Genomic DNA, 15,765 nt, shown 5'->3' with positions numbered 1-15,765 from the left:
CGCAAGGCGGCAGTATGAGCCGGCCGTGACCGCGAGGCGCAGGCAAGAGCCACCGCCCCCTCTTCCCCTCCCCCGAGTGAGGCGGCGCGGCGGTCCGAGAGGGATGGGGGGCGCCAGCCCAGTCTGAGCCTCGCGGCGGGCGGCTTCGGCTCCCGCCGCGCCGCTGACCCCCAGTGCCCACCCTGGACCCCAGGAGCCTCCGCCCAGCGGGTGCACCGGGACTGGCAAGGAAGGGGCGCTTGCCTTGGTGGGTGGGGCGCGGAGGGTACCTGAGGTCGCCGGCTCGGAGCTAGAGGCAGGGGCGACCGCGGAACTGCAGACCTGCAGGGTCTACTCGACCCTTAACCTCAGCCGGAGAAGTAACTGTAAGTCTCAGTTTCGCCGTATGGGTCTGTTTGAGGCTGTGTCAACCCTTTTTTGAGCTCCGAGTTCTAAGCTGCCTAGTTCACGCCCTCCCTGGTTTCCTACCGCGGTGCCTGTCTCTTCCCCTTGTGGAGCATGTCTGTCCGTCTCCATCCTTGAACAGGCCGTTTGCTCTGTCTGCCCCACGGGCTTTTCTGCCTGAGGATTTGCAAGCCTTTGGGTCTCTGTGGTGCGTACCATCCTCTCCACCCCACCCCCCACCCCCATGCATCTCCTTGTTCCTCTGTCCTCAAAGGATCTGAACCCTCCCTTTTTTCTCTCTCTCTGTACCCCTGAGCTCACAGCCTCCCCCGCCCGCATCTTTTGAGACGTGGAAAGCCACGGGTTCTGCGATCTTCGGAGCTTGAGTCTTTGAGCGGATGGGTGAAAGTGCTTCGCAGGGCTATGGTGGGTGGGGATAGGTGTAGATGGCTCCAGTGAACTCTTATTTTTGCAGCTCTGACACCAAAAACAAAAGAACTGGGCCCTCGCTTGTACCCTTATTTCTCCCTTTCTAACTGTGTATAAGCTGTTTTTTGTTTTTGTTTTTGTTTTTGTACGTTGCTGTTTGACTCTCAGGAAATTGGAAACTAGTGCTATAATAAAGCATCTCCTGAGGAGGTTTTGAGAATTAGTCTCAAGTTATATTCATACGGAATGGCATATTGAACAATTTTGTATTGAAATGAAGACCCATACCAAAAGAGCTTTAATTCTGATCTTTCTAATAGTGTCTTTTGGATACCTTTGGATAATTTTTAGTGTTTTGATTTATACCTCATACTTAATCTACAAAATGTGTGTGTATGATGTGAATATTTTCGTATTGGAAGCTTTTGCTTTGTTAGTGGAGACTTATATAGTGGTTTAAAACAATGTTAACATTAAGGTGGTTTTTAAAGAGTGTGGGATTTTATTTGATAGCATTTTCAATCCTTAATTCCAGGAAAAGCCTTTTTTAACTGATTTGTTATCAACCACTACAGATGTTACACACTTTGGTGCCTTTGACCTTCCTGCTTCTTAGTGGGGTGAAAAAAAACCAACAACCGTGAATACTTTTAATGTGTATTTCCAGATTTCGGACTAGACATTTTTCTTATTAAAAATTGGTTTGCTTCTTAAACTACTACAGAGCTTTCCAGAAATTAGAATAAAAAACATTAATTCTGTCAGTAATTAGACAATAGCTCTTATGTGACTTCATGCACTTGCTACTTTTCCCAGGCATAACAGGAAGCAAATGATAATTTTATTCTTTATATTGCAGTTTCTTTGTTATTCTGTAAACTACTCTGTAATGTAGACTAGTAGCTTTGGTATTTTGTTTTTCTGAAAAATACAGTTATTTTGTTAAGAAAGATAGCTATACAGTATTCAATGACTGCCCCTCCCAGGACCTCCTTTCAGCTGTTGATTTTGGGCTGTTACTTGATTTGTAACTTCACAGACTGTAGTTTGAAGTAGGCTTAGGAGATGTAACTCAGACTGTCCCTGGAAAGGTACTTGGCACAAAAGCCAAGCACTGTGCAGAATTTATTGTATTATTAAAGGTGTTGCTTTTCCTTTCTGTAAAATTGATTAATTTCCAAAGAAGAAGAGTGGGATAACTTGGAGAAGTCTAAAAAATGAGAAGTCCATGAATCCCTTTCTCTCCTTGGGGTAGATTGGGGAAGATCCTACCATATTGTTATATTCCACTTGTTCCCTTGATCACTGCACTGAAAATTTTGAGTTTACCATATGAAAAAGTTTGAAAATGGTACAGTCTATGTCATAAGCAAGGACTCTTTAATAGTTGGCGGCTGAGACATAGGAGTTAAGTTTTGTGAGCCACTTTTTGTACTCTTTTGTCATTACCCGTTTCTGAGAGAGTTTTTTTTTTTTTCTCTTCCTTTTCTGAGATATATACCTACTCTCTTGAAAATGAATTATGTCTATTTCCAATTTTCTTGTAGGGTGAAAAGTTCAGACTAATTTTTAAATATAAGTGGATGGATTAAGTTAATGTCATTCTCCTTGAATAGAAGTTAGGAACGATTCCTCAATACTTTGGATAATTTCCTCCCTTTATACAGACTAAATTTCAAAGTATTTCTTCAAATATTTTATATATTATACATTTACCTAAAAGGATTTGAGAGTTGGGGTCATTACTAAAGTCATCATTAAAAAGACCACATCTGAGAGAAGTTTCTTTGTGTTGTTCTAAAAATGCTGCGGTATTTTAATTTCTTTCTCAAAGTGGCTTGCTTAGGGAATAGTAATTTTTGGACTCATAGTTTATTTTCAGACAATCTCAGACTGCCTCTTTTTCTTTTCCAGATAATTTAATTTCACATGCACTTAATTTCTGTAGAAGTTTATTGAATACTTACCTTGTGGGCCAGGCACTTTGTTAGATTCTGGAACTAGAAGGGTAAATAGAGATTCCTTTTCTCTTTGAATCCACCAGTCTAGATGTTTGACTGTGATTTATTCATCTCCCCTTATGATTTTATCTAACAGATTTTTAAGCCACTTAATCTTATTCCAGAGTTGTTTCACATCCTTTCTGTAAAAATAAACACAATAGGGGCCAGTAGGTGGCATGGTGGTTAAGGTGCTGGACTCCCACATGGCCAACTGCAGTTCAAGTCCCGGATCCAGTAGCTTGAAATTCACGCTGGGCACGAGTGCATGTGCCCAAAGTCCCAAGAGGAGAAGGTAGGGTGAAGAGGTTGGGGCGTGGACCTCCCCGCTAGAGGAGATTTCTCATCACTTTCTATCTCTCTCTGTCTCTCTCTGGCCAGCTCATGTGCCCTATAGCAAAAACCTTAAAAAAAAAAAAAATCCTACTATAAATGCAATTTAGTGAGTGCTTAATTTGTGCCGGTTACCTTGCTAAGTGCTTTATATATTTTTTTCTCAATTAATGTTTAGAACATTACTTACAAGTATTTTATTTCCATTTAAAAAACATACAGATTCTAGTTTATAGTATTGATAAATGATGTTTTACTTGTAATATGTTAGAAAAAATTTGGCTTGTAATTCTTAAGGGAAGAAGCAGTATAGTCGCATCAGTTTTGAATGATCTAATGTCGCTTCAATTAAAAAAATAATTTTGTAAGGTATTAGTATCTTTCATGTTGATAATTATATACTATCAAAATGTAATATTTAGGGGTTTTATTGTTTTATTTAACTTTATTTATTATTATTATTTTCCAGTTTGTTCAGAGAGAGAGAGAGAGAGACAGTGAGACAGTGAGAAAGCAAGCCACTAGATCCAGGACTGCCCATGTGAGAGGCCAGGCTTTTAACCACTATGCCATCTGCCAGCCCCTGTTCAGTTGTTTTTTAAAGCTTTGAAAAGACATAATTCTGAAGTTCATATGGTTAACTATAACTTAGATCCTTAGTTATATATAACTTTTTTTTTTTTCCTCCTGAATTTAACATTGGGACTTTTTTTTCTTGGAGAAGTTTTTGCTATAGGATGCTTGCACTTGCCGGAAAGACAGAGACAGAGAGACAGAAAGTGAGAAATCACTCCCCAGGGGGATGGCCATGCCACAATCCCTTCTCGTCTCAGGATCTTGGGCACTCATGCACACGTGCCCAGCATGAATTTAAGCCACTGAATCCGGGGCTCATACCATGGTTGACTACATGGGAAACCAGTGACATATCCATTATGCAAACTGCTGGTCTGAGCCTTTTTTAAAGAGTTTTTTGCAATATGTACATGCGCTCACTGGAGAGACAAAGAGAACAGAAAGCTTGTCCTCACCCCCCCTCCCCCAGGGGGATGGCCATGCTGCAGTCCCTTCTCCTTTCTTCTCTTGGGATTTTGGGCACACACGCACACATGCCCAATGTGAGTTTTAGGCCACTGGGTCGGGAACTCGAACTGTGGTCAGTGACATGGGAGTGCAATGACATACCCATTACTTCATCTGCTGGTCCCACCAAGAGTCTTTTTAATGTACTAAAAAATGTGTATATTTTCCAGGAAGGGTATAGTATTGAGCCATGTGACATTTATTCAACTCTTTAAAAATCTCAGTTTAACTTATACATTCTTCCATTTTAGGACCATAGGGCAGATAATTAGTTCCTAAGAAAGGTTATCTCTGACAGTTTTCTGTCCTCAGTCTGACATACATTTTAATTTGGCAAACAATGAAAAAAATGCAACCTTTCCTTTTAGTGCAGCAAAATCCTTGATACCCAAGTCACTTTATTTTTCTGAATGAAACAATATTGTGGCTAGAATTCCTGTTCAAGGACATACAGTGACTAAATTGTAAATGTTTTAGATACTGGGACTACAAAGATGAATAAGTCAACTTTCCTTTCCTCATTGAGCTATAAAATGTCCATTTAAATCTATAAAGAGAAAAGAAAGCTTATTTAAAACACTGAGAATGCTCTCAGTTTTCCCAACAGGCATAAAAACATTGTCCTCCTTATCAGTGTATCCCCTTAGAGTATGGTAAAGGAAGATATGTGAGTAAACATATTAAGCCAGGGTTTTCATTCTGTTGACTGGCCTCAGACAGCTGATTCGTATTTACTCTAGCACTGTGTGTTCTATATTGTATCCTTACTTTGGATTAAAGAAATCCTGAAATTAGTTTATGGAAAAGATGCCAAAATAATACAAAGAACTCATTTATCTCCTTCACCGAGAAATCCCCCATCGTTAAAATTCTGCTCCATTTTTTTCATTGTTTGCCTTGTCTCTGTCTCCAAACATACATACATGTATGTATTTACCCATGCATCCATACATACCCATTATTTTTTTTTCTAAACACATTTTAGAGCAAGCTGCAGACATGATGCCCCATTGCCCCTAAGTACCATGATTTCTTATTTCTTAAACAAAACATTCTCTTATACAGGTTTCTTTAAGAAGGTCATGGATGGCCAGCCCTGTAGCTCAGTGATTTAAGGAGCCAGATTCCACATGGGCAACTGACGTTCTAATCTTGGCATTGAGGGCTTGAAAAACAAACCAAATATATGTATGCATGCCCTAAATTCTAGAAAGTAGAAATCAAGAAAAGGAAATTGCAGTGTGGCCATGCCCCATTGAGGGATTCTGTCTTCTCTTTCTCTCTGGTGAGCACATGTACCTTTTGGGAATTTAAAAAATAAATAAATAAATGTTTTTTTAAAAAGTTAATGGAAAACGTGTATTATGAAAAAGCTATGCATGAATTTCAGGTGCTTTTTGTGTGGGTGTGTGCCAAATAAACTTGTATTTTAAATCCATTTTCCACAACTTCTTGAAGTATCAACATGCACCCTCTAAATCAGAAAATCAGCATTGGTACAATACTGCTGTCTAGTCCAGAGGACCTGTATGAGTTTCATTAACTATCTCAACAATATCTTTTTGTTGTTGTTGTTTTGTTTTTGTTTTTGTTTTGTTTTGTTTTTGTAGATTTTTGCCATAGGGCATGTGCACTCACTGGACAGAAACAGAGAGTGAGAGGAAGAATGAGAAATCACCTCTCAGTGGGAGATGGCCACATTTTAATTCCTTCTCTTCTTGGGATTTTGGGCACTCATATGTATCCAGTACGATTTTCAAGGTGCCAGGTCTGGCACTCAAACTTTGGTCAACCACTTGGGAGTCCAGCACTTTAACCACCATGCCACCTGCTGGCCCCCCAACAATATCTCTTCTGGTCCCAGATCCTATTAGATTTTATGTTTCTTCAGATTTCTTCAGCTTCAGTTTCTCTGTCTTTCATGTCCTTGACAGTTTTAGAAAGTACAGGCTCTACTTTCTACAGAATGATGACCCCTATTCTAGTATGTGTGCTATTTTCTCTTGACCTCCAGGTTCTGTGTTCCTGGAAGGAATACCACAAAAATAGTGCTGTCCTTTTGTCAGTGCATTGCATCTAGGGACAGACAGTATCAAACCATGTCACTGGTAGTGGTGTTACAAAGATCATATTTGTGTTCCTTTGCAATTCATTAGTATTTGTGGAGATAGGTTCCAGAAATATGCCAATATCTTGTTTCTCATCAAATCTCCACTCATTAGCAGTAGTGGATATTATTGATATTCTCCCCTTAAATGACCTTTTTTCTGATGATTGCAAAATGATATTTATTCACAATATTCCTTCTATAGGTATCAGTATTTTACAGTAGGTACTACTACTTTCTCTTCCACTTAGTAGTGAAATAGTGAAGACTCAAATTTTGATCTTATTCAGTACATTGTCATTTGTTTCTATTATATTTATTTTGCTATTTAAATTGTCCCTCATTCAGCCAATAGAATCCCCTTCAGTTTGACTCCTATCCCCATTTATCAAGCTCCTATCTCATTCATTGTGCATTTCCTTAGTACCTTCTGGCAGAACAAGCTGTTCCTGGTTCATCCTGTGCTTTGCCTGTGCAAGCCCTGAAATCAGCCATTTCTCCAAGGAGACTTATTTTTGTTTTGTTTCATTTTTGGGAAACATAGGATATAAAAACAAATATTTGGGACCTTATTGTGCCTATTGCTTCCAAGCCCTTTTAGAGGACCTGTTTAGGACAGTGAATGTATTGTTTGTATAGTTACACATATATAATACATATTTATTTTCATGTGTATATTTTATCAAATCATAAAGTTGTTCTCATAGTTCCAGTTTTAGTTCAATATGCTAGGATTTCTAGTCTACTCCCATTATGTTTGTAAATGCTTTCTCTGGCAGTAAGAAACTTGAATTCATATTCGCCTGTATGTTTATCATTTTCCAGTTTTACTTATGTGCTCAGTGTGTTCACATTCTCCCTGACACATAGACCATCTTCTACCTACACCTGTTCTTACCACCTTGCATCATTGCTTGTTGGGCATGCTGGCCTATACCTCTTTGTGTATCTACTGCCCTTCACTGGGCCTGCAACTGGACAAATTCCTATCTTCACCCAATACCATTGTCTTTTCTTCTAGGCTAATTGGTCCACACCCTCTCCTGGCCTTCTTTTTTTGTCTTCTTCTTTTTGAGAGATTTTTGCTCTAGGGCATGTGTACACACTGGAGAGACAGAGACAGAAAGACAGAAAATGAGAAATCACCCCTAGGGGATGACCATACCACTATCTCTTCTCCTCCCGTCTCTTCTCAGGATCTTGGGCACGCACGCACACGTGTCCAGCATGAGTTTTAAGCTTCTGGGTCTGGGACTCGAATCACAGTCCACTATGTGGAAGTTCAGCAAAGTAACTGTCATGCCATCTGCTGGTCTCTCTGCTAGCCTTTTTTTTTTTTTAGAGATTTTCGCTATAGGGTGCGTGAGCTCGCCAGACAGACATAGAGACACAGAGACAGAAAGCGCGAAATCCCCCCCCCCAGGGGGGGATGGTCACGCCGCAGTCCCCTCTCCTCCATTCTCCTCTCAGGATCCTGGGCACGCACACACACGTGCCCGGCGTGAGTTTTAAGCCACCGGGTCCGGGACGCGAACTGCAGTCGACTACGTGGGAGTCCAGCGACATAGCCATTACACTAACTGCTGCTTCCCCTCTGCTAGCCTTCTTAAAAGACTTCACTCCCACCCAGCATTTTTACTTCTTTGTCTATCCCAGTTTATAGTTAATTTTTAAATACAATATATTTCAGGGATTTACAAATGCATATATGTGATAAAATACATGCATATATAACTTGCTGACACAGTGGTAACAAACTTTATTAAATATTCTACACCTCAGTGTTGTAGATTTCTTTTACTTATCATCTTGAAAATCTTTCCATATGAGGACATAAACATTACCACATTCTTTGTAACAACTTACATAGTATTTTTGTGTGTATATATCAAGACACACTCACACCCACACCTATACACCTGTACCTACCTATGTGTGGTAAAGTGTTTAGTGATCATAAACCCGTTCTGTTATACATTCCCTTTTGCAGTGTGCTTCTTGCTTCTTCTGAGGCAGAATCTATTAATCCATCGCTTGGTTTTCTTAATTTATTTGTTATAATAACATTTTTTATTTTTGAGAGAGAGAATTTTGCTATAGGGTGTGTATGCTCACTGGAGAGACAGAAAACAAGAAATCACTCCCCAGGATGGATGACCATGCCACAATCCCTTTTCCTCCTTTCTGTTAGGATCTTGAGCATGCATGCACACATACACATACATGCACCTGGCATCAGGTTTAATCCTCTGGGTCTAGGACTCAAACTGCTGTTGACTCTGTGGGAGCCATTACATTATTACATTATACCATCTGCTGGTCCCTATTTTTTATATTTTAAAATTGTTTCTGCCCTAAGACCCAGAGGCAGTGTCATTCTTTTTAAGTTTTATGCATAATAGAGAGCATGTGTGTGTGCACACAAGAGTGAGGGGGAGACAGAGTGAGAGAAACCCCCCTCCCCAAATGTGGCTGGTCATGCTGCAGTGCTTTTTCTTTGTTCTCCCTCCTACCAGGGTCTTGGGCATGTTCGCATGTCTTTACATAGCACTTTCATAGCACTTAACTACTACTGTACTATGGAGATAGTACTTTTTGTTACAACTTTTTTGTTAATGCGGAAATGTTCATGTAATGAGAGAGAGAGGCAGAGAAGGGATAGTCCGGTGGGGCCCTGTCATGCCGCAATGACAATGTTCCTCCAGTTCTCTATCCAGTCAGGGTCCTGGGCAGGCACATGCAAGAGCCTGCCAAGTGTGTTTTTTCAAGCTGCCAGGCCTAGTACTCGAACCCTGGGTTAGCCACATGGGATCCACTTCCTCTGTGAAGTGCTTAATCACTGCTATGGGATGCCCCTATTTCTCCATCTGTTGAGTCTTGGCTGACCTGGGGACTTTGGCCATTCAGTATGGTAGAAGTGATCTGTGAGTTCTAGAGCTAAGAACTTCAGAGACTTCAAGGAATTTTCTTTCGTTAACTGCCAGTAAGGAAACTGGTCTAGCCAGGAGGATGAGAGGTACCTTACAGGAGAACCAAGATGCCTCATTTGACAACACCAACCAGCAGACATATAAATGGGTTATCTTGGATCCACTACCCCAGCTGACCCATTACCTGAATGTACCCAAAGAGTAATCAGAGATGAGACCAGCAGAGAAACTGCCAGTGAACCTACTGAGTAGTGAGAAAGAACCTATTGTATTTTTTGTTTTATTGTTTTTTGTTTTGGAGAGGTTTTTGCTATAGGGCACGTGCACTCGCCAGAAAGACAGAGAGAGACAAAGAGACAGAAAGTGAGAAATCACGCCCCCCAAGGGAGCATGGCCACACCGCAGTCCCGTCTCCTCCATTCTCTTCTTGGGGTCTTGGGCATGCACACACATGCACCTGGCATGAGTTTAAGCCACCAGGTCCGGGACTCGAACCGCAGTTGGCTACATGTGAGTCCAGCGACATAGCCATTATGCCAACTGCTGGTCCCAAGAACCTACTGTTTTGAGACCCTAAGTTTGAAACCCTGTAGTAGATAATATCTGAAACTATTAACTATCTTCAATTTGGATATCTAGGTTATCTCTAGTCTTCCATTATGAATATTATTGCAATAAATCTTTGCACATAGTATATATTAATTTAGTTTTAATACATAATGCCGCTTTTCCCCAGAAATATTGACATAGTTCTTATTGTCACCATTAATGTCGGAGAATAATTATTTCCTCTCAAACTCAACTGTGACTGTTTTTCTTTGACAACAAAGTAAGTGAAAAAAAGTTTCTATGGTGCTTAATTCTGCATTTTCTTAACTACTTATTTACTAAGCATCTATTTTATACTTCTTGGTCACTTTGATTTTTGCTTCTATGAATTGCATATTGATGCCTTTACTCCCTTCTTTACGCACTGGACATGTTTCTTAAGCCACTGGGTCCAGGACTTGAACTGTGTAGTCAGCCATGTGGGATCCAGCCACCTTAATATCTACTCCCTCTACTGGCCCTTTACTCATTTATTTGTGTCATATTTTTTCTTTACCATTTGCTGGTACTTTCTGATCCAGTTATTATGAATATAATCATTTAACTTTGTCAGTCTTTTATTTTTTTGTCTTAGTTTATGGTGTACTTACTGTAAATTTTTCTTTGGTATTTCATGTAATCATATATGTCAGTCCTTTTCCCTGTGACTTCTGATGTTCCTGCATTGAGAATATCACTCTCCTATTTAGTTCATAAAAACTTTTCCCTAAGCTTTCTTCTAAGTTCATCTTTACTGTCAAGTAGGAATCACATTAAGCTGCCACAAAATCTAAAAAAGAAATTATATCAACACAGTAGGTGGATTATTTTCTTTAAGTAATAAAAATTTAAGAGTCAGACTATCCAGACTGGGAGGATGGCTCTACAGTGCTATCAGGAATGTGAGCTCATTTGTCTTTCTGTTTAGTCATCAAGCTCATCACTTTATGGTCCCAAGATGGCTTTCCAGGCTGAGCAGCAGCTTCTTTTTGTTTTTTCTTTAATCATTCATGACTCTCTTTGTTTGAACTGAGGATCATATCCAGCTTAGTGTTTGGAAACTCTGGGGATGGGCCCAAAACAAAGTAGGCCCCCAGAATAATAAGTTCTTGTGAAATATCTTCATTTTTTGAAAAATATTCTCATTTTGTTTCTGTTCCATAATAAATATGTCTACATAATAAGGCCCCAGAAATTTTTTTCTTTAGTATATTGACAGCCATGTTTTTCTTAAAGCTGTTTTTGTTATTTAAATGTTGACAGGGATATAAACATGATTATATTAAAATTGGAAAATAATGTTGTTGGGAACACAGGACTTTGTCATTATGTTCCATAAATAATGCTCATTAAAGAAAGGTATTTTATGTGCCAGTAACTATGGTAAACAGTGGGTATACATATGGTATGATCCTTATCCTCAAGTTGAACAGATGATTGGGGAAGATGATAAACATTTAATTATAATTTTAAATAGTAAGTTGAGTTTACTGTCAAGTTGGGAAAGCAGGGCATCTAAGTTAGGTGGGGGATGGGGAGCTGTGATCAGAGAACTTGATGGAGAAAATGGCTTTTAAATTGAAGCTTGAATGACCAGTAGGAGTTAGCCTGTTGGGAGGAGTTTGTAGTGGCAAGGGAAGGTGAACATTCCAGGAGATTTAGGAGTTCAGTGGATGGAGGTGAATTACAAGAGGCTATGAAGAGATTAAAAGCTGGTCTTGGCAGAGACTTTTCCTTGGGGCTAGGAGTCTTATGAAGATTTAAAAATGGAATTGGATTAGACCTGCCAATGGCATGGTAGTAAAGGCACTGGACTCCCATATAGCCAATCCTGCACCTAGTGTCTTGAAAATCCAATCCTGCACCTAGTGTCTTGAAAATCGTGCTGGCCACGTGTGTATGTCCCCAAGTTCCAGGAGAATGGAAGAGAAGGGATTGTAGTGTGACTGTTCTCCCAAGGAGTGATTTCTCACTTTTCCTCTCACTGTCTCTGGTGAGCGTATATGCTCTATGGCAAAAATCTTTAAAAATATATTTATATATATGTATATACGTGTGTGTGTGTGTGTGTGTGTGTGTGTGTGTATAATTGGATAAAGTCAGATTAGATTTGCCTTTTGGTTATAGTAAAGAAATACAATTGGGGGTGGGATTTGGAAGCAAAAGGACCTATTAGGAAGTTTATCTAATATATTAAAATAGATTCCAGAATTAAACATTTATTGGAAACTTATGTAAATATGATGTGGGAGAATATAGAGATGTATAAAACAGTTCCTATTCTCAAAGAGTTTATATTTTAAAATAAGGACTAGGTATCAATAAGGTGAGGTGTTATGGATATACTTATATTATGGCTTTTGTCTTATAAAATGAGGGCAAGTGAGAGCTGAAATTAAGACTTGAACCCAAAAGATTTTCCTGGCTCCAAAGCCTGTATTTTTTCTGTACATATCTTCTGTACTTTCATCCATAGCACTTATTTCCCCTTGACTTATTATCTATTTTGCTTATGTATTATCTCAGAACTCTTACGAAATAAAGCTAATGCACAGTAAGAATGTTTTTTAAACTTGGGTGGTTTCTGTGTTAGATGAAGTGTAACCAAGAACATGAATGTTAGAAAAATTGCCACTGGTGAATGAAACAGTTTTATTGAATAGTCTTGAGATTAGTTTCTGGGAAACAGTATTGAACTGATAGGGCAGTGCCGGGCAAGATGTCAGCATGGCACACTGTGTCATTAGATAGCTGGATAGCATTCTTTTTAATGTTAAGGTTCTTTTTTTCATTTTTGATATATAGAGGTTGGAATGAAAAAAGATCTAGTGTAACTTGTTAAAATACAAGGGGAGCTCTGCCATCCCCTTCAAACCTCAGTTCTTGCAATCTTCCTTCTGGATAGTGATAACCATCCTTCCAAGTGCTCAGACCAAGAACTTTGGAATCACTGTCTTTTAATTTTTTCTCCTTCCTACTTTCTTTTTTAAAATTTTGTTTTGTTTTGTTTTGTTTTTTGCTGTGGGGGCACCTGTGCTTGCTGGAGAAAGACAGTGAGAGGGAAAATGAGAAACCATCCCCCAGGGGAATAGCCACACTGCAATATTTTCTTCTTCATTTCCCTGCTGTGACTTTGGACACATTTGCGCCCATCATGATATTCTAGCTACCAGGTCTGGGACTCAAATCTCACGCAATTGGCCATGTGGGAGTCTAGCACCTTAACCACCATGCCACCTGCTGATGTCACTCCTACTTTCAATCTGCCAGCAAATTTTGTTTGCTCTACCTTCAGAGTATATCCAGAATCTTATTAACCACCTCCACTGCTACCTCCCATAGCTAGACCAACCATCATCTTGTTTGTTTGTTTGTTTAGAGATTTTTGCTATAGGGGGCATGCCCTTGAAAAAGACAGATAGAGATAGAAAGTGAGAGATCACCTCCTCGGGGATGTTCACACCACAGTCCCTTCTCTAGTCTCCTCTCCAGGTTTTGGGCATGCACACATACCTGGCATGAGTTTCAAGCTGCTGAGTCCAGAACTTGAACCATGGTCGACCATGTGGGAGTCCAGTGCCTTAATCACTATGCCACTTGCTGGCCCCTCTGATTACCTTTTAAAAATTATACTCTCTCTCTGCTTCCAGGCATTATTATTATTATTATTATTACTATTTTAGAGAGATTTTTGCTATAGGGTGCATGTGTTCACTGGAGAGACAGAAAGTAAGAAAGCACCTCCTATAAGGGATGGCCATGCAACAGTCCCTTCTCCTCTGTTCTCCTTTTGGGATTTTGGGCACGCACTCACATGTGCACTGCATGAGTTTCAAGCCACTATGTCAAAGTCCAGCAACATAAGCCATTACGTCATCTGCTGGTCCCGGCTTTATTATTTTTTAAAGAAATACCTAAGATTATTGAACATAGAGTATAAACTTCTGTGGTGAGAGTAGTTTTAGTTTTTTTGTTTCTGCTATATTCCCATATCCTGAGAATAATGTCTAGCACATACATGATAGGTAGTCAGTACACATATTTATTATTTTATCTGCTGAAAATAATCTCTTTCCTCTGAGAAGTACATCTGAAATTCATATGGTTCAAAGGCAGACTACTGTTAACTTCCAGCCTGCTATTTTACTTCTTTCCTTTTCTTTACTTTTTTCTCCTCCCCTCTTCTAACTTTTGCCAGAGAACGCATGGGCTTGCAGGGAGAGGAGGGTGGAGTGAAAAAGCACCCACCTTGGGGAATGATCATGTCACATTTCCTTCTCTTTTATATCTTACTCCTTTTGGGATTTGAGGCATATAGACACACATATCTGGCATGTTTTTCAAGCTGCTGAATCCTGGATGGTCTGCACCTGGGTAGTCTTCACCCACATGGTCTGCTGTGTGGAATCCAGCTGCCTTAACCACCCTGCCACAGGCTGGCCCTGCTCTCTTTTTTTATCATCAGTATATTCAGGGCCAGCAGGTGTCATAGTGGTTACATCCCTTGACTCCCACATGACTGACCATAGTTCGAATCCCAGACCTAGGAGCTTGAAACTCAGGTGGGGCAAGTGTGTGCATACCCAAAATCCCTAGAGGAAAATGGAGGAGAAGGGATTGTGTTGTGGCCATTTCCCCAGGGGAGTGGTTTCTCACTTTCTCTCTCTCTCTTTCCAACAAGTGTAGGCACCCTATTGCAAAAATCTCTGAAAGAGAAAAAAATGTATATTCAATGCCTCTCTTACTGTTTTTGAAATTACTGATTTTGTGTGTGTGTGTGCAACATACTTTTTCTGGCATAAATTGTAGTTTCTACATTTCTGAATCATTTAGGGATATAATTAAGCATCCTTGAATTCTCTGTGATATACGTCACTTACTGTGGTATTTCCTAATAGTAATATTTTGGTGTGTGTCTTGCTTTTAGATGACTTTATATCATGACTTATAACTTTACAGCATAGCTTTCATATTCTCCAAGAAATACCAACTTTCTTACATGTTTCTCCTACATTGAGAATAGTTGGTCCTATTTGATTTTTGAGTATTTAGTGTTTTTGTGTAATCAGTACATAATAACTACCTTAATTAGAATAGTTAGATCTCATTGGACACACTGTGCTCTCACTCAGTTTATCTTGGTGCAAACAAGACATGCTATAAAAATAATATGTTTTAGATTTTTCATTTCATGTATCATGCCCTATTGTCAGATCATGTTTTGAATCATGTACTAACTTTTCAATTTGGAAAGTCACTGTAGCACTTTTTTTTTTTTTTTCAGGATGTAGGCATGCAGAGATGGTTCAAGTTTTAATTCTTCATATCTTTTTTAGGCGTTACAAAGTTATTTCCTGTGTCCTTCATTAAGATGTATAGAGGGCCAGCAGATGGCATGGAGATTAAACAGCTGAATCCCACATGGCCAACTGTTTGGTTCTAGTCCAGACTTATAAACTTGAAACTCACACCAGGCACATGTGTATGTGTGCCCAAAATCTCAAGAGAAGACTGGAGGAGAAGGGATTGTGGCATGGCTGTCTTTTGGGGATTGATTTTTCTCTGTCTGTCTGTCTGTCTGTCTTATTCCCCAGTGAGCACATGTGTCCTGTAGCAAAAGTAAAAAAAAAAAAAAAAAAAAAAGATATTGAATATAAAGTGAATTTTGAAACATTAAGTCAAAGACCAGCCTGTGACATGGTGGTTAAGGCAGCTGCATCCCATATGGCCAGTTGTGTGGTTTGAGTCCTGGACTTGAGAAACTATGTGGTTTGAGTTCTGGAGGCTTGAGATACATGTTGAATGCCTATACATGCATCCCAAAAATCTCAGAAGGAGGGAGAGATGGAAGAAGAGGGATCGCAGTGAGGGCATATTTCATGGAGCTGCTTCTCCCCTACCCCAACCATAC

The 15,765-nt window shown here is 39.7% G+C and overlaps 1 protein-coding gene across 2 annotated transcripts in view; it reads left to right on the top strand.

Moving 5' to 3' along the window:
* The first annotated feature begins 17 nt into the window (after positions 1–17).
* The window catches only part of ANKIB1 (ankyrin repeat and IBR domain containing 1), a 167,989-nt gene continuing 152,241 nt past the window's right edge, over positions 18–15,765 (top strand). For both annotated transcript variants that reach the window (XM_014590547.2, XM_006155542.3), the window contains exon 1: positions 18–365. The gene's annotated coding sequence lies outside the window, so the exon portion shown is untranslated. The remainder of the gene's footprint in view (positions 366–15,765) is intronic.

Source organism: Tupaia chinensis, unplaced genomic scaffold (assembly GCF_000334495.1).
Source record: "Tupaia chinensis unplaced genomic scaffold, TupChi_1.0 Scaffold000460_1, whole genome shotgun sequence".
Lineage (NCBI taxonomy): Eukaryota > Metazoa > Chordata > Mammalia > Scandentia > Tupaiidae > Tupaia > Tupaia belangeri.
This window is presented reverse-complemented; position numbering and strand designations above follow the sequence as displayed.